The sequence below is a fragment of the Hypanus sabinus genome, chromosome 13 (assembly GCF_030144855.1).
Source record: "Hypanus sabinus isolate sHypSab1 chromosome 13, sHypSab1.hap1, whole genome shotgun sequence".
Lineage (NCBI taxonomy): Eukaryota > Metazoa > Chordata > Chondrichthyes > Myliobatiformes > Dasyatidae > Hypanus > Hypanus sabinus.
In genome coordinates this window covers 94,766,807-94,792,333 of record NC_082718.1, presented here as the reverse complement: position 1 = coordinate 94,792,333, position 25,527 = coordinate 94,766,807, and the positions used below count along the sequence as shown (strand labels likewise).

At 40.8% G+C, this 25,527-nt stretch overlaps 1 protein-coding gene across 3 annotated transcripts in view; it reads left to right on the top strand.

Annotated features, from left to right (window-relative positions):
• si:dkeyp-14d3.1 (transmembrane protein 132C) overlaps nucleotides 1–25,527 on the top strand; it is a 1,066,091-nt gene that overhangs the window by 311,243 nt on the left and 729,321 nt on the right. Inside the window, exon 1 of one of the 3 annotated variants that reach the window (XM_059988237.1) lies at nucleotides 8,481–8,590. The exons of the other annotated variants lie outside the window; for them this stretch is intronic. The gene's annotated coding sequence lies outside the window, so the exon portion shown is untranslated. Of the gene's footprint in view, nucleotides 1–8,480; nucleotides 8,591–25,527 lie in introns of those variants that run through there. 3 annotated transcript variants of the gene reach the window in all.

Here is a 25,527-nt window from a genome sequence, read left to right as displayed (position 1 = left end):
GAAAACAGATCTCTACAAAGTGACCTAAATTAATTACAAGTATAAAAGGCAAAATAAATGATTGCATAAGTATTCACCCCCTTTAATATGACACGCCAAATCATCACTGGTGCAGCCAGTTGGTTTTAAAAGTCACAAAATTAGTTAAACGGAGATCACCTGTGTGCAGTCAAAGTGTTTCAATTGATTGTAGTAAAATACACCTGTACCTGGAAGGTCCAACTGCTGGTGAGTCAGTATCCTGGCGAAAATTGCACCACGAGGACAAAAGAACACTCCGAGCAACTCCATGAAAAGATTATGGAAAACCACAAGTCAGCAGATGGATACAAGAAAGATTCCAAGTCAATAAATATCCCTTGGAGTACAGTTAAGTCAATCATCAAGAAATAGAAAGAATATGGCACAGCTGTAAATCTGCAGAGAGCAAGCCATCCTCAAAAACTGAGTGACTGTGCAAGGGGGACTAGTGAGGGAGGCCACCAAGAGACCTGTGACAACTCTGGAGGAGTTACAAACTTCAGTGTTTGAGATGGGAGAGACTGCACATATAACAACTTTTGACTGGGTGCTTCACCAGTTGCAGCTTTATGGGAGAGTGACAAAGAAAAAGCCGTTGTTGAAAAAACCCACATGGATTCTCAGCTAGAATTTGTAGGAGATTCTGAAGTCAGCTGGATGAAGGTTCTATGGTCAGAGGAAACCAAAATTGAGCTTTTTGACCATCAAACTAAACACCACACATCATCAAAAGCACACCATCCCTACCATGACACATGGTGGTGGCTGCATCATGCTGTGGTGACGCTTCACTGCAGCAGGTCCTGGAAGACTTGTGAAGGTAGAGGGTAAAATGAATGCAGCAAAATACAGGGAAATCCTGGTGCAGTCTGCGAGAGAATTGTGACTTGGGAGAAGATTTGTTTTCTAGCAAAACAATGACCTCAAGCATAAAGCCAAAACTATACAGGAATGGCTTAAACACAACAAAACTAATGTCCCGGAAGAGCCAAGTCAGAGTCCAGACATTAATCCAATTGAGACTTGGATTTACTTGATAAGGGCTGTTCCCTCATGACCCCCATGCAATCTGACAGAGCTTGAGCAATTTTGTAGAAAAGAATGGGGAAAATTTGCTGTGTCCAGATGTACAAAACTGATAGAGAACTATCCACACAGACTCAGGGCTGCAATTGCTGCCAAAGGTGCATCTACTAAATACCGACTTGAAGGGGGTGAATACTTGTGCAATCAATTATTTTGTGTTTTTAATTTAGGTCACTTTGTGCAGATCTGTTTTCACTTTGGCACGAGAGAGTTTTTCTATCGATCAGTTCAAAAAAGGCAAATTAAGTCCACTGTGATTCAGTGTTGTAAGCTAATAAAACATGGAACTTTCAAGGGATGGGGGGAATGCTTCCTATAGCCACTGCAGTTAGATCTCGTAATGCCAACAGACTGTTCCTCTAATTAGCAAGAAAAGTAGCAGCCTGGCCCGGCATGCTCCAAATTCTACTTAGACTATTTCACGGTGGCTGCTGTGAGGAGGTCTAAGTGAAGCCTTGCCTCTGGGGGAGAATGCCTGGGACAACAATGACAATCATAACCTGAAATGCTATTTTGCAATTGCCATGATTTTGCCTGGAAATGATTGGTCCAGGTAAACAGATTTTGGATTACATAGCGCTGGGGAATAATAATGCTGAGTGAGACAATCTCTAAGTTTCTGTGTTTGGTGGTGTGCTCTCATGTTGTTAAATAAGCAGTGCATCCTTTACCTTCACAGGAGCTTTGCCTTCAATGATACCCATTCATCCTCGTTACACGTCGGATAAAAAATTCCCTTGCTGAAGGTGCATCTTCTGTGATGCTGTCTGCACCGTTCAATTATCCAATGCTTGGTAACCCAGTCAGTCCTATACATTGTGCCCATTATAACAAATTGACAGCAGTACAGGGATTGTGTTTGCCAAAATAATGGTGCCAGAAAAATAAATAATAAGTGAAGTGTCAGTTTCGAACTCAGAAATTAAACCGGACTGTCAGATTGTATGATGGCCTAGAACTAGTGTGTGGGTTTAGTGCACATCCTTATCCCAATATTTTAATAACTAACAGCAGTGCTGCTCCTGCTGATGTTTGGCTGTCTCTGATAAAATCCTTGTGGAACTTAGTGAGAGGGGTATAAAAAAAAAACACTGACTAGAAAGTGGTGAGCACGAGATCTGTAGATGCAACACACGCACACAAAATGCTGGAGGAAGTTCAAGTTCGTTGTCATCTGCGTGTACCTATATAACAAGCAAGTGAAACAACGTTCCTCCGGACCATGGTGCACCCACAAAACATATATCACGCTCAGCACATGAAATAAGATATTACCATGAATAAGCTAATAAAATATAGTTCAAAATGCATGTAGTGTGCAGCACAGGTAAAGATTAAGCAGTCCAGTGAATAGTGCGGTGACTGTAATTCTTCGTATAGACGCTGCTTGGCCTGCTGTGTACCACCAGCATTTTGTGTGCGTTGCTTGAATTTCCAGCATCTGCAGATGTTCTCGTGTTTGCAGTGAATAGCTCGCTGTCCTCGTGATGAGATCCCAGTAGTGGCAGGGTATTCATTAGCCCCACAACCAGAGGGGGGAATCTGTTACCCAGTCTGACAGACCTAGTCCCAATCTCCTGTACATACTTCCTGATGGTAGTGGATCGAATAGATAGTGGGATGGGTGGTAGGGATCCGCAGTGATGCTCTCTGTAAGTGATAGACATAGTGGCACGAAAGGTCCCGGTGCTCCTGTTGGCAGTTTCACTGTCCTCTGTGTGGTCTTGCAGCTTCCGTACCACAGAATGATGCAGCCAGACAGGACACTCTTGATGGTGCTCCTATAGGAAAAGTTAGAGGAGGGTGGGAAGCCTTTTACGTCTCAATCTCCTCAGAAAATTGATGTTTCCATGCCTTCTGGGCTGATGAGGTGGTGCTGTGGGTCCAGGTTAGATTGCAGTTTTATGCGCAGCAAGGACCTTTGTGCTCTTCACTCTCTTCACGGCAGAGCCATTCCTGAAGACAATCATCTCTTTTGTCTTGCTCACCTTGAGACTCATGTTCTCTTTCTCACACATTTGACAAGCCTCGCTTTCTCCTCTCTGTATGCTGACCCATCATCGTCGCTGATGAGGCCAACCTCTGTTGTATCATCAGCGAACTCGATGATGCGGTTTGAGCTGGATCTGGCAGCGCAGTCGTGAGTGGACTGAGCACACAGCCCTGGGGCCACCAGTGCTCAGTGTGATGGAGCTTGTGATGTTGCTGCCCACTCAGACTGACTGGGGTCTTTCTGTCATGAAGTCCAAGATCCAGTGACGGAGAGAGGTCTTGAGACCCGATGAGGACAGTTTACCCACCAGCCTCTGAGGGATCCTCGTGTTGAACACCGAGCTGACGTCGCTGAACAACACCCTGATATACAAGGCATTGGTTTCTAGGTGGGGCAGAGCGGGGCAGAGGATGAAGGATATGCATGTTTTAGAGTGGGGTAGAGGATGAAGGTTTTAGCAGTAGGCTAACCGGAAAGGGTCCAATGCAGCAGGAAGGTGGGATTTCATATGATCCATTACCAGTCCCTCAAAGACTTCATGATTGTTGAAGTCACTGCCACTGGACAGTAATTATTTGGGCCACTTACCGTCGCTGTCTTGGGCACTGGAATGATGGTGGCTACCTTGAAGCCTGCAGGGACACTGGACTATTCGAAAGAGATATTAAGGGTGCCCTTCAAAACCTCTTTAAGCTGGGCTGCCATCAGAACCTAACCAGGTATGTTGCCTGGCCCTGTGACTTTGCATGGGTTTACCCTGGCTAGGATCCTCCTCATCGCCAGACAGGGTGCCTGTTTCCTCAGGGGCAGAGGGGGCTTTCCCCAGTGTCACGTCATTCATTGCATCAAATCATGCACTGAAGGCACTCAGCTTATTGGGAAGGGCAGTGCCGATGACACCCAGGGTAGATTTGTAACCTGTTATGGTTTGTATAAGTCTTTCAGAACAGGAGCCTTTGTCCCTCCACAAGGGTCGCTGTATACCAAGCGGTCTGTGTCACCATCCTCCTTTATAGCTGTGAAGCTCGGGTCACCTACAGCCGTCACATCAATTTCTTCGAGCGCTTCCACATAAATTGCCTTCAGCGCATCCTGGGAATTACCTGGTGTGAGCAGATGCCTCACACTGAAATACTTGTAAAGACCAGCTGCACAAGTATTGAGGCCATGATCACCCAGTGTCAGCTGCAGTGGCTGGGGCACATGATAAGGATGCCCCCATGTCGGCTACCCGACAGAGTGTTATACGGTCAGCTACATCATGGTCGATGCTCAGCTGGAGGGCCGAAGAAACGCTATAAGGATCAGATGAAGAATGCTTTAAGGAAGTGCAAGATCAGACCTGAGGACCTGGAGGATGTTGTTGCTGACTGTAACACTTGGCGACAGCTGTGTAGGGATGGGGTTCGTATTCTGGAGTTGGAAAGAACAACCGGAAGACAGCAGAAGAGAGCCAGGAGAGATGCAGCCATGGTTGCCATCAATACCAACACTACCACATATACATATCCAACCTGCAATAGAGCTTGTGGGTCCGGGATAGGACTGTATAGTCATCAAAGATCTCACCGTTAAAGGAGTGAGCGTTGTCATCAGATTCCGATGGACAACCGAAGAAGACCTTGCCTCGTGACCCTGGTGTCACAAAGGTGACTCTGAATTTTCTCTCTCACTCTCACTTTGGCTTCCTGGTGGCGTGGGAGAGCACGGCTCTTGCTGACGGTGGAGTCGGCCTGTCCTCCCCCGATGTGAAGGCAGCGCCCCGACCCCTGAGCAGTGCACGACCCTCGACAGTTGGCCATGGTTTCCGGTTTGCCCTGGCAGTGTCGTGCTTAACCACGGTAACGTCCTCTAGGTAGCCAGTTACCGATTCCACACATTCATCAATGTTGACCTGACGATCGTAGCTAGCTGCCTCCCTGGATGCGCTCCGCTCCGTGTTTTCAAATCAGTCCTGTAATGCTGAGGTGGCAGGTCCTGATCTCCCAGTGAACTGGTTTGACTCACCGTCAGCATGCAGGGATTAGCGCAGTGGACGTATGGTCCAAGTATCCAAGATAGGGTGGCGGTGAGGGGGCAGCCTTGTAGGCTCCACGACCGTTGGTGTAAACCAGGACTACTATACTGTGGCATTCTGGGGGTGGGGCGGGGGGTGGTCGACTACATTCCTGATGGCCAGTGCTTTTTATAGCTCTTGTTTTAAAATGCCTTCGTGGGATTATGGTGGGATGCTCAAGTTCGTTTATTGTTCCATTTGAGCTTTGGTTATACGGTTATTCGCTTGTGTGCTTGCGGGTCACCCCAGCTGTAACCGGGATGTGTGATTGTTACCTTCCCCCTCTGCACGAGACTGCTTCTCCAAGCCGGGAAGCTGCTGGAAGGGGGTGGGAAAGGTGCTCAGCCGCATCTCCGATGTGGTATATTCAGCTGGCTTACCTGAGCAGCAGAAGGCAGACAGGCTGCACCAGGACCAGCTGGCACCATATTGGCCCCCACCGACCCAGCGAGGCTGAAGGCAGGAAGTGAGACTCCGGGTGCCCTGCTTCTTGTCTCGCCAAACGGTTCCTCCACTCCTGGAAGGGCTCCAGACACCCTTCAGTACCCCAGGCAGCAGCGTTGACCACCACCGAGACTCTTGGATGTTGTTGTGGACCCTGGGGTTGTCGGGGCTGGCTGACCCCTCGGGTGGGGGCTGTGTGTGGTCATCACCTTCCCCCGTCTGTATAAGACCGGGCAGTTCTCTCCCCGGGTCATAGTGCGACAAAAAAGGCTGTTGAGTCAAGCAAACTTTCTTGTCTGTCATCGTGGGCCAAACGCTCGCCACGATATTCTGTGAAGCTGACACACCTTGACTGGACTGTTTTCAAACTGGCATGACTGAAATGGCCAGCAACAATGGAGAAGCCATTGGAGTGAGTGGCTTTGAGGTTGCGGATGGCGTCGTAGTTTCTGTGGCAACTCCCCAGCAGTGGCACGGGAGGTGGGGGGATGTAAGCAGCAATAATCACAATCGCAGTGAACTCCCTTGGTAAGTAGAAGACCATTCTATCTGTGGTGAGCGCCGGGCCATTACTACTGAGGCATTCACACAGTAGTTCTTATCGACGTAGACGCACAGACCTCCTTAGTCGGTCGTGTCGGAGGTCGCAGACACAGATAATCGGTTTATTTTCTAGCAAACAGTTGTTAATGAGTAGAATTGTTGGGAGTGTTGACCTGCAAGGGTCTGCTTTAAGTCTAGCTTGAATACGCGGTTTTACTGTGCATTTGTGGCCTCCGATGCCCCTAGTAGCTGTAGCAGGCCACAGTCGGAGTGAGGGCTTGCTCCACACGTTAGGCCATAACTGTGCAGCATTTTCATGATCCTGCTCGCTAGCCAGGTAGTCTTGTAGATTTCAGGTCAGATGGAACTCAGAAGGTCAGGGAGCATCAATGGAGGGGAATATGATGTCAAAACATTGGGCCAAGACCCTTCATTAGTACTGGAAAGGAAGGGGGCGGAAGCCAGAAAGGAACAAGAAAGTGGAAATAATTTTGTTTTCCCCCTTCAGAAACTCCACAATCCTTATTGTATATTGTATTGTAGATTCCTTTTCCATCTGAGATCAAGCACGTGAGAGAGCAGCTTTCTTATCTTTACTGTTACATGTTTAAAGTGTGAATTTATGTAGGCAAGTTTGCGGAATATATAACAATGGAAAAAGTAAGTTAAATAAATTTACATACATTTCCTTACCAGATGTCTCTGCTGGACTCCTTGTGCTTTATAACAACAAACACTTGGACTTTATTCTCCGAGTGCAATCCAGCAAGGTGCCTGGTGGAAGTGTGAAGGAAAAGTTTCATACATAAAGGCATCCACAACTTTCTTCCAAAACTCTTTCAACCCTGATGCAAAACTTTCAGAATTTGGCTGTGTTTGCATGAAATCTGCTGTTTATACAGGGCCATTGACGTAATCATCTCTAATATACTGGAAAGATTTGGATATTTTGCTAAATTCAAATCATGACTCTGGTGTGATGGTTTGTACCGCAACCAGTCACCAGAAATATTGCCATACAGAACATAGAAATCTATTGCACATTTACATGCCCTTCGGCCCACAAAGTTGTGCCGACTATGTAACCTATTCTAGAGACTGCCTAGAATTTCCCTAGTGCATATCCCTCTTTTTCTAAACTCCATGTACCTATCTAAGAGGCTCTTAAAAGACCCTATTGTATCTGCTTCTACCACTGCCTCTGGCAGTGCATTCCACGCACCCACCACTCTCTGTGCGGAAAAACTTACCCCTGACATCCCCTTGGTACCCATTTCCAAGCACCTTAAAACTATGCCCCCTTGTATTTGCCTTTTCAGCCCTGGGAAAAAGCTTCTGGCTATCCACACTATCAGTCCCTCATCATCTTATATTCCTATTTATTTTTGAAAGTTCCACTTAATGCTGTGGGGGCTGAGAAGCTGCCCACCTTTCCGGTCCGAGTTTGGGAATTTGCACGCTGAATTTTCTGGTTTCATTGGGACACAGGCAAACGGCGGACCAAATCAGATAAACTTGTGGACCTCCAGATAGAACTGCTCCAGTGTCTAATACCTTGGACCACGGCGATGCAGTAGGTCATAGTTTGTACATTGGCTCTCTGGGCATTGCCCACTAGTCATGACTGAGAGGCTTGTGAGTTCCTGAGCTCCTACCTGGAGTTCAGCCATCTGGTGCTTAGCTCCAGGTAGAACCACCTACGGCAGACAGGTTGAAGGGGAGATTCCCGACAAAGAGCGACCAAATGGCGGAGCAGGCGAATATGATAACACATCACAGTGGCAATGCATGCGGAGGAAGGCTGCAAAGCTGAAGCTGTATCATGAATGGAACCCACTCTAACGTCCTGGATTCACCAGTAGACAGCCCCACAAGGAGACATTATACTCATGTTATCAAGCTACCACTGCTAAACACAGGACACTGGAGAAAGTGACCTTGTGGAAAGAGGGGGCCTTGTCGCAACCTTACTAAGCTTGGTCCCGGGATAATGTTTGACTCATGGTTCCGCATCGTCGTGTAGAATCAGATTCAGGAACTATAGCAGATGTGAGGACAATAGTGAGATCATATTTATATGGCTTCTTTTATGAGAACCACCCACTACAACCTTGTCATGATTTAGAGGCATGCATGCCTCAATGAGCTGGAGAGCTGGGGTCAGAGCTTGATGCTTTGACTCATGCCAAACAGGTCAAAGGGCAGAGGTCAGAGGGTAGAGAGTGGTCCACCAGTCCTCCAGGTTTGGCGGTTCAGCTCAGGGCTAACAACCCTGACTGGTCAAGCAAAACTGTTACAGAAACAGCAATGAAGGGTGGGATGGTATTCCTGAGTCTCCGCCTGGGACTTGCATGACCGACAGTAGTGACGTGATAAAGAAGGCCCTGAAATCCGCCAGAGGTGAAGGACCTTCACTGCTGCCTTAAGAACTTGCGGCATAACGGGCAGTAAGTAAATAAATCTTATTAATTGTTAATCTGTGGATATTTGCCATGAGCTGTTATTGAGAGGCCAGATTTATTTTAATTGTTGTCTAATCATTTTTAGCTCAACTTACCGCACTTTGAACTTTGATGTAGTGTGATACTTTTGTATGACGAACATACTTTTTTCCAATGTTCCTTTTACTTTTACTGTCTGTTCAATTCAAAATTTTATTCTTCGCATTGCCACTCCTGAGACTTTAAATTTTGAAATCCTGCTTTCAAAGCTTTTCATATTTTCCTTCTAACCTCGAAGCCGGCACTCTCCAACATGCCAATGAAGTGAATCGATAATATTATTAAATCTTAAACCACAGCGGAATTCAACTGGTGAGATGCATGTCATAAACTATAGTGGTTATATTTTAATTGGTTTGACTTTTTAACAGGGCACCACTTATATATTATGTTCTTTTCTTCCTTCGCTAATGCTTAAACCAGGATGCAGAAGACAGGTTTTCAATATTGGTCGCTTTTCATTGTTCCTGAACTGTTTACCTTATCTGTCCAAGCAGTGTAGCAGATTATTCAGTCGGCGACGCTGTGGAGTTGGGTCGAGCTTTATTCAATTGGCATCAGTTTTAATTGGAAGCATCTGGTGATACTACGATATTTGTGCCTAGGATTTTACAAAATGCTGGGATACATCCAATTAGATTTCCCAGTAGGCCACAGCCATATCCAGATTGTCTCCAGATTTCCTACACCTTAAACAGCGACTTAACATGATTTCCCAAGTTTGTTGGATCAGAAATAATCAGTTTGTTGTTAACTAAAGAAAAAAAATTACAGATGTTTTCAGTTTCTGAGAATTGGTTAATCCAGGAATTTTTAAGACATAATTTTAAAATGAGATCTATAACAGAAATGCTGTAAATGTGCATTGGATAATGAAGACTGCAATATTAACTCTATTAAGCTACATAAACTCACTAGCTGAGGAATCCTCAATCTCGAGCAAGCCTCTAAAGTATTGTATAGATATATTTGAATACTATAATTGCATTTCCTGCACTTATCTTAAAATTTACTGTATTTTGGTTCACCTAATGTTGGTGATGAAACATATCAACTCCTGCCTGAGAAATGACTTGGATCTGTTCCAATTTGCCTACTGGAGCAATAGGTCCACAGCAGATGCCATCTCACTGATTCTTCATTCAACACTGGAACATCTGGACAGCAAAGCTGCATACATCTTCATGCTTTTCATTGACTACAGCTTGGCATTCAATACCATCATCCCCTCAAAACTACTCAATAAGTTTCAAGACCTTGGCCTCAATATCTCCTTGTGTAGTTGGATCCTCGATTTCCTCATTTACAAACCTCAGTCAGTTCGGATTGGCAGCAACATCTCCTCCATGATCTCCATCAGCACAGGTGCACCACAAGATGGTGTGCTTAGCCCCCTGCTCTACTCACTTTATACTTATGACTCTTTATCTCATGTTCTTGATCTTTATTGATTTTATTTTATTATTTCTTTCCTTTTGTATTTGCATAGTTTGTTGTCTTTTGCACCCTGGTTGAACACCCAAGTTGGTGCAGTCTTTCATTGATTCTCTTATGGTCAATATTATTAATTTATTGAGTATGCTGCAAGAAATTAATCTCAGGGTTGTAAATGGTGTCATATATGTACTTTGATAATAAATTTACATTGAACTTCAAACTTAATGCGGCATCAGTATTGTGACTGAAGTGGAACACATTACTAGACCTTTGGTACGAGAACCAGGAATGGAACTGGAGCCCAAGGGTTTTGCTGTGCAAGGAGCATTCACCTATCTCATGATGGCACACACTGCTTTTGGAAATTGTGTGGAGTTTAGAAAGTCGAGATGGATCGTGCACCTGGCACAATGTAAATGCCAATATTTCCAACTAATTCCCACAGCTAATTGTGGAATTATTGGGTCCTGCTGGCCTTGAGGGAGAGATATCTTTGGAACTTCTCCTTTCTGCTAGTTGCTTGGTAGTCCACCAAGATTCTTGACTGGATGTGGCAGATCTGCAGAGATCTGATCTAATATGATGAGTATGAGATTGCAAAGCTCCATTTAAAGAATGCTGTTTTCATTCTTCAGTGGCCATAAACATGAGCTATAGCCTCACCAGGATTAGTAGAATGGAGGATGCACAGGGAATGAGGTTACAAGTTGTCATGGCAAATAGTTTTCCTGGTTACACTGATGCTTCTGATGACTCACAGTATATAATGGCTACCCAACTGGGTGATTCCAGATCCATCTTGCAATCATCCCCTTTATTAAATGGTGGCACCAAGCAACATGATGGGTGAGCCTATTGTGAACTTTGTATTTATCAGCGCAGAAAACTGCACGGTGAACACTCCCTGCAGGTACATGAGCAGCAAAGCCAGTTATTTGAATATAGCAGAATGACTTAGGATGAGTATTACTGGGCCAGGAAGGGTAAGCATTATGTTATGGCAGTCTCTGAAATCTTTACTGTTTTTGAATAATCTTTGAATATTTTAAGTGTTTAAATTGTATTTTAATTACTTACAACTCCTGAAACATTTCAATTGCTCATAAAGTTTTATCTCTCAAAATATTCAGAACCTTTCAAAGTTCTTGAGAGCTTTGATAGCCAGCACACCCGAATAGCTGGCTGTTGAAATAGTGTTTCCCAGGCTCAGCCATAGCAAGGTCAGACCTGGTGGAGGGCCACAGATTCAGATTTATTTATCACATGTGCATCGAAACATTCAGTAACAGGTGCCACGCATGTTCAGCAGATTGACACAAACAGCAACAATGCCACCAACAGAAAACAAGCCCTTTTCCCACCAACCCACTCACACACAGACGGACCATCACATCCAGGGCAGACCACCTCTGGGCCTCCAGGCCTTCACCTGGGCCCAAAATGTTAACTGTTTATTGTTCTCCATATACAGTATGCTCCCTCACCTGCTGAGTTCCTCCAGCGTTTTGTGCGTGATGCTCAAGATTTCCAGCATCTGCGGAATCTCTTGAATGGCCATGCAAAGGTCACACAATCTTTGAATGGCAAGTTAATATGAAAGGGTTAAAACCATACTTTTTCAGTTTATCAGTTGTAGCCATATGTATGGATCATGGTCTCTAAACAGCAGAATTACCAATTACACAAGGAATTAATCTAGCATATCTGAGCTAGTCAAAAAGATAGCTATGCCTGGAGGAGATTTGACAGATAAAGTGGTAGTGCTACAGGATGAAGTGAGATGGTGCCCTGCAGAAATTGTAGGTGGTAACCTGGAAGTTCAATTACTTAAGGAGCACGTTAACATCTGACAGCATGACTGATGTTGAAATTAGAAGGAGGGCTGGGATTTTTAAATGCAGATTGGAGCAGGATTCCAAAGAATAGCATAATTTCTATGAGTACGAAACTCAGTATTATGGTGCAATGTTCATTCTTCACTAACGTGTGGAAGTGGATGTTGGACAATATCAAAGCAAAATGAGGGAAGACTCGAAGCTGAGAAGGATGACAAAAATGTCTCAGCAAGACAGAAAAACAAGTGAGGGAGTGTTGCAAAAAGCTGGAATAAGAAGAGAGCTGATATCATCAGTCAGGGAATGGCAGCTGGAATTTCTGGAACATGTACTGAGGAAAGAGAAGCTCAAACATCTTACAGTGATGGAAAAATTTGATGGAAGAAGAAGTCATTCAACAGACGTTCATGAGTTATGTCAAGGGACCAACTTATTATGTCAAGGACCAACTTATTAGAACTTCTGAGATTAAAGATGGATGGAATACCATGATCACTCACGTCATGTGATACGACACATAATAATGATGACGAATTGGGCCAGGTTCAGAAAATCCACAGATATTAGTGGTGGTGTGGGAGGGGTGGGGTGTTGGGAACCCCAAATGTTTGTTGCAGAACTCCCATTCACTCACATTTTCCTTACTGGAATCAGCAAGTTACAGGAATTCTGCTCCTATGTCCGATGGTCTTCTGTGTGCAGCTAAAAATCATCATAAAGCTGCTTTGAGTAGGTTGATTGGGCCAGCTTTATCTTTTAGTCCTGGGTTGGTGTTTCTGACCGTTTGCCATTGATTAATTGTTTTATTTTTAACTTAGAGATCCTTATTTGAGATTATTTTGCCTGTTTTTTTTTACATTTGATTAATGTGCATCTTACCTATCAGTTGTTACTGCCACAGTTTTTTTTAACTGTAAATTTGATCTATGAATTCATTTCATGGAATATCATGAGACCACCTAGGGATATGATGGACTGACAGACAGGATTGCTTATGGATAATTTCTGTAACGCTGTTCGTATTAAATCAGATAATGTATCAGGAGCCTTATAACATGAATTACTAAATGTATTACTCTGTTACCAAGGTGAAGTAGTTGCCTTTCAAGACCACAGTGTTTACTTGTGACAATATTCCATGTGGATGTGCTCAAAGGGGGGAGAGCTTTACCTGTGATGGACTGGGCTGTATCCACTACTTTTTCTTTCTTTTTCAATCTTTTTATTATTGTTATTAATAACAAAATAAAATTGATACATAAATAATGGGATTACAAACACACATTTCAACTGAACATGAAAGAATACATAAGCAATGATTACAGTATAAATGAGTATTCCCAAATCATGGACGATACAATATACAAATAAACAAGGCAAACCTAGGTATATCATAATATATATAAACAAAACAGAAAAAAGAAAAAGAAAAAAATTATGCAAAAAAACCTAATCTAATAATCCAATAACTAATAAAGAAAAAAAAACAAAAAAGAAAAATGAGAAAAAGAAAAAATGGAAAAAAAAGGGCTGTTTATAATATCTCACAAATATACAAAATCATCAGTGTCGTCAACTCCGATCCTCTCAACATATATAAAATCGAAACTGGAAAATCAAATAGGCTTGGAACAGGGTCATATTACATCATATGAAAATATTGAATAAATGGTCTCCATATCTTTTCAAATTTAATAGAAGTATCAAATACAACACTTCTAATTTTTTCTAAATTTAATCATAACATAGTTTGAGAAAACCAATGAAATACAGTAGGAGGATTAATTTCTTTCCAATTCAACAAAATAGATCTTCTAGCCATTAGTGTAAGAAATGCAATCATTCGACAAGCGGAAGAGGAGAAATGGAGTGAGTCCATCATTGGTAAACCAAAAATTGCAGTAATAGGATGAGGTTGTAAATCAATGTTCAATACCGCAGAAATAATATCAAAAATATCTTTCCAATATTTTTTCAAAAGCGGACACGACCAAAACATATGAGTTAAAGACGCTGTCTCAGAATGACATCTGTCACAAATAGGATTTATATAGGAATAAAAACGAGCCAATTTATCCTTGGACATATGAGTCCTGTGCACAACTTTAATCTGTATTAATGAATTATGTTTAGCACATATAGATGATGTATTTGATTTTAATTGAAGAATTTTATCCCAATTCTCAATAGGGATAGTAAGGTTAAGTTCTCTTTCCCAATCATTTTTAGTCTTATAAAAGGGCTCTGAACGTATCTTCATAATTATATTGTAAAGTTTTGATATTAGCCCTTTTTGAAAAGGATTTAGTTCAAACAAATTCTCCAAAATACCTGAAGACACAAAATTTGGAAAAGTAGGAAGTACAGTATTTAAGAAATTCATAATTTGTAAATATCTAAAAAAATGAAATCTAGTCAAATTATATTTATTAGATAATTGCTCAAAAGACATAAAACAATTATCCAAAAATATATCAGAAAATCGTAATAATCCTTTAATCTTCCAAGCTGAATAAGCTTGGTCTATAATAGAAGGATAAAGAAAGCAATTGGATACAATAGGAATATTTAAAACAAACTGAGTCAACCCAAAAAATTTCTGAAATTTAAACCATATACGTAAAGTATGTTTAACTATCAGGTTGTCAATTTGTTTCGGCAATTTAGAAAGAGCAAAGGGAAGAGAAGTCCCTAAAATAGAACCCAATGCAAATCCTTGTACAGATTTAATTTCCAAGTTCACCCAATGAGGGCTAAAAGATATATCCCAATCCTTTAACCAACATATCAAATATCGGATATTAACTGCCCTATAATAAAATCTAAAATTAGGCAATGCCAACCCACCTTCCTTCCTTGCCTTCTGTAAATATTTTTTTACCTAACCTAGGATTTTTATTCTGCCATATATATGAGAAAATTTTTGAATCAACATTAGCAAAAAAAGATTTCGGAATAAAAATTGGTACCGCTTGAAATATATATAAAAACTTGGGTAAAACAACCATCTTAATAGCATTAATCCGACCTATCGGAGATAAAGATAGTGGTGACCATTTAGTAAACAATTTAATTTGATCAATCAAGGGTAAAAAATTAACCTTAAATAAGTCTTTATAGTTTTTAGTGATTTTAATCCCTAAGTAAATAAAAGAGTCATTAAATAATTTAAAAGGTAAATTTCCATAAATTGGAACCTGTCTATTTAAAGGAAACAATTCACTCTTATTAAGATTTAATTTATACCTGGAAAAATCACTAAATTGAACCAACAATGATAAAACTGCAGGAATGGATTTCTCAGGATCAGAAATAAATAATAATAAATCATCTGCATATAATGATAACTTATGTATATCTGTCCCACGATTAATGCCAAAAATGTTCTGTGATTCTCTGATAGCAATTGCCAAGGGTTCTAAAGCAATATCAAATTATAATGGACTAAGAGGACGGCCTTGTCTAGTACCCCAAAATAAACGAAAAAAGGGAGATCTTAGATTGTTAGTAAGCACCGAGGCTACTGGAGTATGATATACCAGTTTAATCCAGGAAATGAATGTCGGACTAAAATTAAACTTCTCAAGCACATAAAATAGGTACTGCCATTCAACTCTATCAAATGCTTTCTCCGCATCTAATGAAATAACAGATTCTGAAGTGCTATGTGAAGGAGTATAAACAATATTCAATAATCTCCTAACATTCAAAAAAGAATAGCGATTTTTAATAAAACCAGTTTGATCTTCCGAAATAATTTGGGGTAATACCTTCTCCAGCCTCGATGCCAGTAACTTGGAAAAGATCTTGGAATCTACATTCAATAAAGATATTGGTCTATAGGATGCACAGTCAGTAGGGTCTTTATCTTTCTTCAGTATTAAAGAAATGGAAGCTCTATAAAAAGATTGTGGCAGATTGCCCAATCTAATTGCTTCTTCAAAAACCCTGCATAACTAAGGAGAAAGAGTAGCGGAAAAACATTTAAAAAATTCTACTTTAAACCCATCTGGACCTGGTGCTTTCCCAGAATTCATAGAGGAAATAACCCCTTTAATTTCTGCATCCGTAATAGGAGTTGCTAATATTGAAAGATCATCTGATGATAATTTTGGAAAATTCAATTTCCCAAGAAAATCTCACATGGTATTACGATCATGAGGGAATTCGTAATGATACAGGGAGGTATAAAAATCTTGAAATGATTTATTTATCTCATCATGGTTAACTGTCAGATCCCCATTCTGCTGACGGTTCTTAGTAATTTGACGTTTAACCAAAACATTCTTCAATTCACTAGCTAACAGTTTACCCTATTTATCACTATGTATATAAAAATCAGATCTGGTTTTCATTAATTGATTTTCAATCGAAGATGTTAGTAATAAACTATGTTCTGTTTGAAGTTCAACCCTTTGTTTGTAAAGCTCCTTGCTAGGAGTAATCGAATATTTCTTTTCAATCTCTTTAATTTTATCAACCAATAAAAGAGTTTCCTTCTTAATGCGTTTTCTCAGACCAACAGAGTAGGAGATAATCTGTCCACGTATATATGCTTTAAAAGTGTCCCAAAGTGTTCCGCAAGAAATATCATCCGTGGAATTAGTTGAAAAGAAGAAATCGATCTGTTCCTTCATAAATTTAATAAAATCCGGATCTTGCAGTAAGGTAGAATCAAATCGCCATTGTCTAGCACTAGGAGCTGTATCCGTAAATTTAATAGAAAGTTTTAATGGAGCATGGTCAGAGATGGCTATAATATCATAATTTCAACCAATTACCGATGGAATAAAACAATTAAAAAAAATCAATTCTCGAGTAGGAATGATAAACATGTGAGAAAAATGAAAACCCTTTGTCCTTAGAATGCCGAAATCTCTAAATATCAAAAATTCCATTATCAGTCAAAAAAGAGTTAATACAAGTGGCCGACTTATTAGGTAAAGTCTGAGAAGATATAGATTTGTCTATCAAAGGATTTAAACAACAATTAAAGTCACCACCATTATTAACTTATATTCATTTAGATTAGGTAGAAAAGTAAATAAGGACTTTAAAAAATCGGGACAATCCACATTTCGAGCATAAACATTAACCATAGCAACCTTTTTGTTAAAAAGTAAGCCAATAATGAACAAAAATCTACCATTCGGATCCGAAAAGATATCATGTTGGACAAATGCAATAGAGGAGTCAATAAAAATTGAAACTCCCTTTACTCCCTTTACTTTGGCATTCGAATTCGAATGATACTGTTGACTCCAAAACCTAAAGAAGTGATAATTCTCCTCTTTCCTCACATGAGTTTCTTGTACAAAAATAATATGAGCATTAAGTCTTTGGAATACTTTGAAAATCCTTTTTCCGTTTAAACGGATGGTTTAAGCCATTAGTATTCCAAGAGACAAAATTAATGGTCTGAGCCACATTTCTGAAATCAACCCTTTGGTATATAAAGGGTTAACCAAAGTATGATCTCATGCAACCGGAAGAGGAACAAAAATAAGGGGGTTGGACCCGGAAGTGATGACATAGCGGACATTTTTGTAGTTTAAAATCAGCCCAAATGAAAAAACTATAAAAAACTGGTATAAGAAACATAAGATTTAGAAAGAGACCTCCCACCCCCCACCCAAGAGGAAAAAAAAAGAGCACCCCAGCCAGGGATAGGCTGCGAAAAAGGAAAAATGAAACTAAATCTACCCCCATATCAGCAGAAGATAACTCCCTATGTAAAGGATAAAAAAAAGATTCACCCAAACTCTAAAGAAATAATAATCATTATACTAAAACCAAACTTCTTAATATAATTAGTCGTAAAAAAAAACCAAGAAGAATATAATCACTAAAAACTTATAAATCGGGTTAAAAACCCAAACAAACCAAAAAAATTTTAATCTGTGATAAGAGATGCATTATAGGAAGAAGATGAGAGAAAAAAAATGGCGAAATCAAAAAAAAACCCAAAAATATTTTAGAGAAGAAACCAAAAAAAAATTCACCTTCGAAGGAATAATAATAATAACCAAAGATAAAGTACAGTGGTTGAAGTAAGTAAAATAACAAGATTAGTATGTCGAAAAAAAACTTTAACTAGAGTATAAAATATAGAGTAAACCTACACCAATAGCCAAAAACAAAATCTGGTTTTGGAAATAAAAACCATTTTGCACAATCAAAATCACTCATTTATTAGGGATGAGAATCCGTAGCAGTAGGGACGTTCTCATTCAGAAAGCTTCTCGCTTCAGATGTAGAAAGGGAAACACGCCGTGGTGCATTCGGAGGCGAGATTCTGAGCTTCGCAGGGTATAAGAGCGCAGGTTTTAGATTTTTCTCATAACATTCAGACATTAGAGGTTTAAAAAGAAGCATTGCCTTCATTACTTCTGGACTAAAATCTTCTACTAAACGAAAATTGTGATCTTGTAATTTGACCATCCCTACACGCCGAGCCACACGAATAAGTTGCTCTTTAATCTGCACATAGTGAAATCGGACAATTACAACCGGTGGTTTAGCTGAAGCACTTGGTGATCGATGCATAATTCTGTGAGCGCGATCAAGTAACGGAGGACTGTCTGGGAATACAGAAGGGAACGCATCCTTCAAAAGTTGAGCAAAGTGCTTCGAGGGGTCCCCTTGTTCAATACCTTCTGGGAGACCAAGTATGCGTAGGTTCTGTCTTCTGGACCGATTCTCAAAGTCGACACTCTTGGCTTTAAGTGTTTCCACTTGTTTAATCATCGAAAGTAAGTTCTGTTCCAATTTTTGAATTATCAAATCTCACTTCCGAGCATCCTCTTGCAGAGTTGCAATTAGAACTTGCTGCTGGTTAACTACTGAATCCGTCTTATCCATATAATCTTGAAAAGCCTTTATATCTTGTTTAAAAATTTGTCGTTCTTCAAATTTTTCATTTAAAACCTCCAATAACATTTCATAAGTCAATTCAGTGCGCTTAGGATCAGTCTGCTTCTTCCCGTTCCCGTTAGGATTCTTCCCAGGTTCTCGCCCTTTAGATCTAAGAGTCATTTCTTCAAAAATTCACAATAAACTCTTAAAGATAAGTCCAAAAAAGTAGCAAGAATCTTTTGGTGTAGGTAAAAATAAGTTAAATAAGGGTGATCATAGGTTAAAACAAGTAAAGGTTATGGAGCGAATCTGAAACAGTGCTCACTCCATGAGCATCTCCTGCTGACCTCCACTACTTTTTATAGGATTTTCAGTTCACGGGCATTGGTGTTTCCATACCAGGTTGTGATGCAAATAATTAATGTACCCTCTACTACACATCTATGGAAGTTTGTCAAAGTTTTAGATGACATGCCAGACCTTCACAAACTCTTAAGTAGAGGCACAACCATACTTTCTTTGTACTTACAACTTTCTGTAGCTTCTTTTGGTCCTGTTCATTAGCACACTCCCCCCCCTCCCCCGTCCCCCCCCCACCTTCCATACCAGACAGTGATGCAACCTGTCAGAATGCTCTCTGTGGTACATCTAATGAAGTTTTCAAGTGTTTTATTCGACAAACCAAATCTCTTCAAACTCCTAATGAAGTAGAGCCACTGTCTTGCCTTGATTTGTGTTTTGGTGAATATTTTAAAAGAAGCGAAACAAAAGAGGATAAAAGTAACATATAGTATGCTAAACATGAATACGCTGGTTCCAAAATCCTGATCTAGTTGGATTTTCCTACTTTCATCTTTAGCTGTCAATTACCATAAGGTGACGTGTTATGTTATTGTGGCAAGAAAAGGGTATACTTTGAACTACATCATTAAAGACCAGAGCCAATTTATTTCATAAATGTAAATATGTGTTCAACATATAGATTTCTGTGTACACTATTTTTCTCTCTCCTTCCCCTTAGAGCTGGATTCTGGAATGTAATGTAGAAACAGGGAAAAATGTCATTGCTATCCAGTTAATGGTAAATGGAAAGCAGACGTGGTACACTTTAAGTTTTAAATTGCCCTGTTAAGCTGAATTCCCATCAGTGACTAACCATCAATGTCACTACTTTAATCACAATTTGGGAATAGTTGACATCTCTGATGATGCAAGAGGGCATGATGATTCACTGAAGTCCCAAAGCTTACATGTCTCCTGTGAGAACAGTTAGACTTATGAACAATGGAATAGAATTACACGTGAATAAAGACTTTGTTCCTCTGCATGTATTTAATTCATTTTAAATAACACAGGTCTCGCAGGTCACCTTGAAGTCCGTATCATTTGCAAACTGAAAGATTTCTGAGAAATACTGTGTTTTAAGTGAGGGTCATTTCTTAATGTAGTTAACTTAGAGCATAACATTGTGATAAACGTTAAGTATCATGGGAATATTGGTTGTCGTAGAAGAGTTTGGGAGGAGTCATGAATTTGATTAGAGTGCATTTGCAGGAAATATGCTCTGGCTTTGCGCCAGCCAGGTTTCTGCTCTGACATCCCCGTTGAGTTAAAAGATGTCAATGAGCAATATTAGTAACAAACTTACTAAAATGTTATTGTGAAATACATCTCTTAAAAAGTTTGATAAACATTTTGACCTTTTGCTTTAAATCGTTTTAGGGCATGGTTAAAAAGGCAGAGGAATGAATTTCAGGTGTATCAACATTACTGATATACAGCATGGCTGCTGCCCTGAGCCATGAACCAAAATTAACATATATAGAAGGTTAATTTCACGAAAGTAAAGGAAGTCATATTTCAGCCCAGGTCCTGAGGGGGATAATTAGATTTCTTAATGAAGATGAAAAATACATTGAACAACTTTTCACTGTTTTCTTTTAAAGGAGACATGCTTGTGACTTTGGTGTGTTGCAGATAAAATTATTTAAAAAAAATCTTAAATAATCAAGGTGGAGGAGCAACATCTTATATTCCGTCTGGGAAAAAATTTCTCTTCCCCCCCCCCCCCCCCCACCTACCTTCCTCTGTTCTCCTTCTGACTGTTTACCTCTTCTCACCTGTCTATCACTTACCCCTGGGTCCCCATCCTCTTTCCTGTTCTCCAATTGTCCACCCTTCTCTCCTATCAGATTCCTTCTTCTACATCCCTTGTCTTTCCTGACCCACCAGGCTTCACCCATCACCTTCCAGCTAGCCTCCTTCCCCTCCCTGCACCTTTTTATTCTGCTATCTTCCCCCTTTCCTTATGAGTCTGGAAGGAGGGTCTCAGCCCAAAGCGTTGACTATTAATTCATTTCCATAGATGTTGCCTGACCTGCAGAGTTCCTCCAGCGTTTTCTCTTTGAGTTGCTTTACAAATTGTTTGGTCTGGCTTTCTTTAACTCTGTTGAATACTGTGCACGACAATTCAGACTGTTGAAAGGTGTACATTATGATATTATTTGTTCATGCCTGGACACCAGTTATTGCAGTAGTTGGCGTGAAAACCATAGAACACTAATTTCTTAATATAGTTGATGTTTTTTTTTGTAGTGCTGATGTCTAGAAGGGTTTAAGCAACTATGGCAAATAGTTGCTATAGTTACTGTTGTGCTTGGCTGATGCCCAGAGTGAGTGCACTGTTTAACTAATTTTTAATTGCTGCTCATTCACTGAAAAAAGTAATTCCAGTCAACTGCGTGCCAGCAGAATACAAGTCTGCCAAGTGTAACTCATTAGTAAAGGTATTTCGCAAGATGATCTCCACTGACACGAAGGAGTTGTTCAGCAATGCCTTATCACAAACAAAAGAACATCTGTAGTTGCTGGAAATCCCAGCGACGCACACAAAATGCTGGAGGAACTTGGCAGGCCGGGCAGCATCGATGGAGAAAAGTACAGTCGATGTTTTGGGTCTCTTCTCCATGGAGGCTGCCTGGGCCGCTGAGCTTCTCCAGCATCTTGTGTGTGTTGCTCGGCAATGTCTTACTGTGTTTTGTGGTTGGTGTTGCTGCTTGTGTCGTCGTGCTTGAACATCGTAGGTATGCTATGTTGGCACCGGAGCGTGTGGCGACACTTACCGGCTGCCCTTGTCACATCTTTGAGTCTGTTGGTTGTTAACACCAACACATTCCACTGTGCGCTCTGTTTTACATTCAGGATTCAAGATTCTTTTATCGTCATTCGTCAGCACACAAGTGTAAAGGCGAATGAAATCATTGTTACTCTGGATCCGATGCGACATAAAAAAGCACAATTAGCATTAAGGACTCAATTGAAAAAACAATAAATATAAACACATAGGATTAGCTTATATACATATACTCATTGTACATACGTGAAGTGACGTGAGGTAGAGGGTTATCTGTACATAGGTGACTCTGACAGAAAATGATACAGTACTGGTGTTGGGTGTGTGGTATTTATTTATCTGTTGATATACAGCACAGAATCGACCCTACCTGCCCTTCGAGCTGCATTGCCCAATACCCCGATTTAATCCTTGCCTAATCACATGACAGTTTACAGTCACCAATGAACCTACCAGCCAGCAGGTACTTGGACTGTGGGAGGGAACTGGAGCTCCCGGAGGAAACACACGCGGTCACAGGGAGAACGTACAAACTCCTTACAGGCAGTTGTGGAATTGAAGCCGGGTCACTGGAGCTGTAAAGTTAGCTGTGCCTACTAGTACGCTACCGCGCCACCCAATTGCACTGCTGGCATTTAGGGCGGGAATGAAGGTCCTCCTACTCTGTCTGGCCATACTGTCGCACACACAGATGTACATGGCATCTTTATTGTTCTTTCCGTAACAATTATTTTTGACCAGTCAGGGTTGTTAGCTCTGAGCTGAACCCCCGAACCTGGAGGACTGGTGGACCACTCTTAGTCTGCCCTTTACCCTTTGACCCTATCATGAGCCAAAGCACAAGGACCTGACTCCAGCCAACATAGCTTGCTGGGTCATTGAGGCATGCAAACTTTCAAACCCTACGACAAGGCTGTGGTCCTCTTGAAGGGGGACATGATGAGCTGGGTCACTGAGTGGAGGTGTTAATCAGCCTGATGGCTTGGGGGAAAGTAACTATATGTGATAAATAAATCTGAATTTGAATGTTGTGGGGGACACAACTGCTTCAAGCCCTCCTTCAGCTGGCACATCATCACTCCTTTGTCGCTGCGTCTGAACGCCTGAATCCCCACCCAAATACCTCAGAACTGATTCTTCTTGGTGGAAGAAACTTTACTTCAGATATGATGGATATAAGTCCAGTTGGGGTCATTCTACAGTAATGAAAGCTAGGGAGAGGAGAGAGGAATAATCATGAAACGTTGGATATCATGGAATCACTGGGTTCAAACCTTCCCTGTTTAATTGCTGTTTTATTCTGAGTTGAACTAATTTATACGGACCTGCTGGTATTTTGAATGTGTTGCTCACAAGGCTAGCTTCTAATAATTAGCCAAGTCAGTGCAGTCGATACGTTCTCCACTGGGGAAAATTAGATATTCTCCCTCTTTAGTCAGGCTAGTTAGTGGTTTTTGCTTTTAATCAATGGGAGGCATCATGGGGTGTTTTCTTTAAGAATTCATTATTTAGCGTAATTAGTACTATTGACAGACAATAAACATTTCATGATAACTTGGGTTTTGAACATATACTTCTTGAGATTTATTTACAGCAGTGGGAACAGTGCTCTCACAGACCTCTGACAAAATAGTCTTTTTTTTTTGCTGGGAGTTGTTATAACAGCAATTAGTTCTAATGAGGTTATTAATGTGCTACAAGCACTTGAAAAATCACTGGTGAAGATCATGTGGATCTTACTTATTTTGAGTGCCCATGAGAGAGCAGATACCTGTACAAGTTCTGGGAACAAAACGGCAGTGTATTTTAAGGTTGTTATAAGTCTTGGATTGATAAGATATTTATTCTGATTAATAACATTATCCTGTGAGTGGGCTTCACTCATGCGGCATCCTCTTTGCATGTCAGTTCTGCATTCTGAACAGCATAGGCATAGTGATAGCTACTGTGGTAAAGTGTCATATTCACAGTGTACATTATTATACATTATTCATTATGTATACAATGTATACAATGTACACAATATACATTATTCTGTATATCCTTTGGGAGAAGCATTCGTTGTCCGGTGTTTTTCCCTTGGACAGTAATTAGTTGATGGTTTCCATTTGGACTTCCTATTAAAGGTTTTGGTCCAGAAAGCCCTCGCAATGTGATCCTTGGTGTGCCTCTTACATTTTGAGTTTGAGGGGCAAGAGGCAAGCTACCATCATCCAAAGTGTTCTGCAAAATATAAAACTGCTCGAGAAAAAGACATGGAGGCAAGATATGTGTCTCTACTTCATTCTTACTTTAAGTAAGGTGTGCACTTATGACCTGGTGACATTATGATATATGCCATTCACATATAACCCATAATGAATAATGTAAACAACTAAGAATGCTTGATCAATCTACATATTTACAATATTACTCATATTTTACTGATATACTAAATACACAGCGCAAAGGAGTGCTGTAAACATTGTTGATACCTGCCTGTCCTTTGTGCCAAAAAATGTGGAGATTGAGGAGCAAATACGAGGGAAGAGGGGTGAGTAGCAGAATTGCTCTCTTCTTTTGTTTTCTAAGTAGGAACACTCTGAAAAGTTCTTCGCTCACTGGCCAAGTGAAGACTGCCTTTGCCTATTTGGAGGCTGATATGCCTATCCACCACTGAGTCAGACCAGTGGGAACTCCTGATACTGGATTCAGTATCAAAGCAACAGGGCCCGGGCCCTGGTGTGAGGGACAACCCGGTGCTTGGGCAATTTAACCACCAGGCCTAATGGATTGAAAAGGCCGAGTGTCGGGACGGGAGGCAAGGAGTCGGGCTGCTCTGCTTTGTTTACTTCGCTCTCTGCGGCATTGAGGCTGGGACTGTGAGGCCTACTCTGGCTGCGCCGGAGCACGCGTCTGTGAGCTCGGCTTTGCTTCACTGTGTGACGAACTGAGGCTGAGGCTCTGGGCCTGGTCCAGGTTTCATTCCGATTGTTGTTGCTTGCGTTTGTTGGCTGCACAATGTGTTTTTTTTTCTTGTTTTCTTTGCATTGGGTGTTTCTTAGTCTTTTACTTAATGGGTTCTTTCAGGTTTCTTGTTTTGCGGCTGCCTGTAAGGAGACGAGTCTCAAGGTGGTATAATTTATACATTTCTTTTATACATTTATACATTTATACATTCTTTGACATTAAATGTACTTTGAACTTCAAGTTCATCCCTGGTGACAATTACGTTGAAAAGTAATCCTTTCTGGGCGTAGCTGTGTAGAACTCCCAGAAATTATGGTGCTCTGGCATCACTGAGATTTCTTCCTCAAATGATGTTAACATCACCTTCCTGCTTGCTGTTTCATGCCAAATACAATTTCTCATGTGTGCTGACCAGAGGATATTGCAACTGGAGTTTATAAAACTTCCCTTCACGTGGACCATACTTACAGTACGACACTGCTAATACTGGAGTTATATGCAAAAAAAAAATTCTCAGTTCCTCTGTTAAAATTGATTGGGTTTTCACACAAAGGAAATCTCAATTGCTTCAGGATACAAGATCTAGATAAGGAAGACAGATGCTTATCAAAACGACAGCACATTCTCCCCTGGAGCTCATGATTGGTGTAATGATTATCTCAAGAGAGATCTTG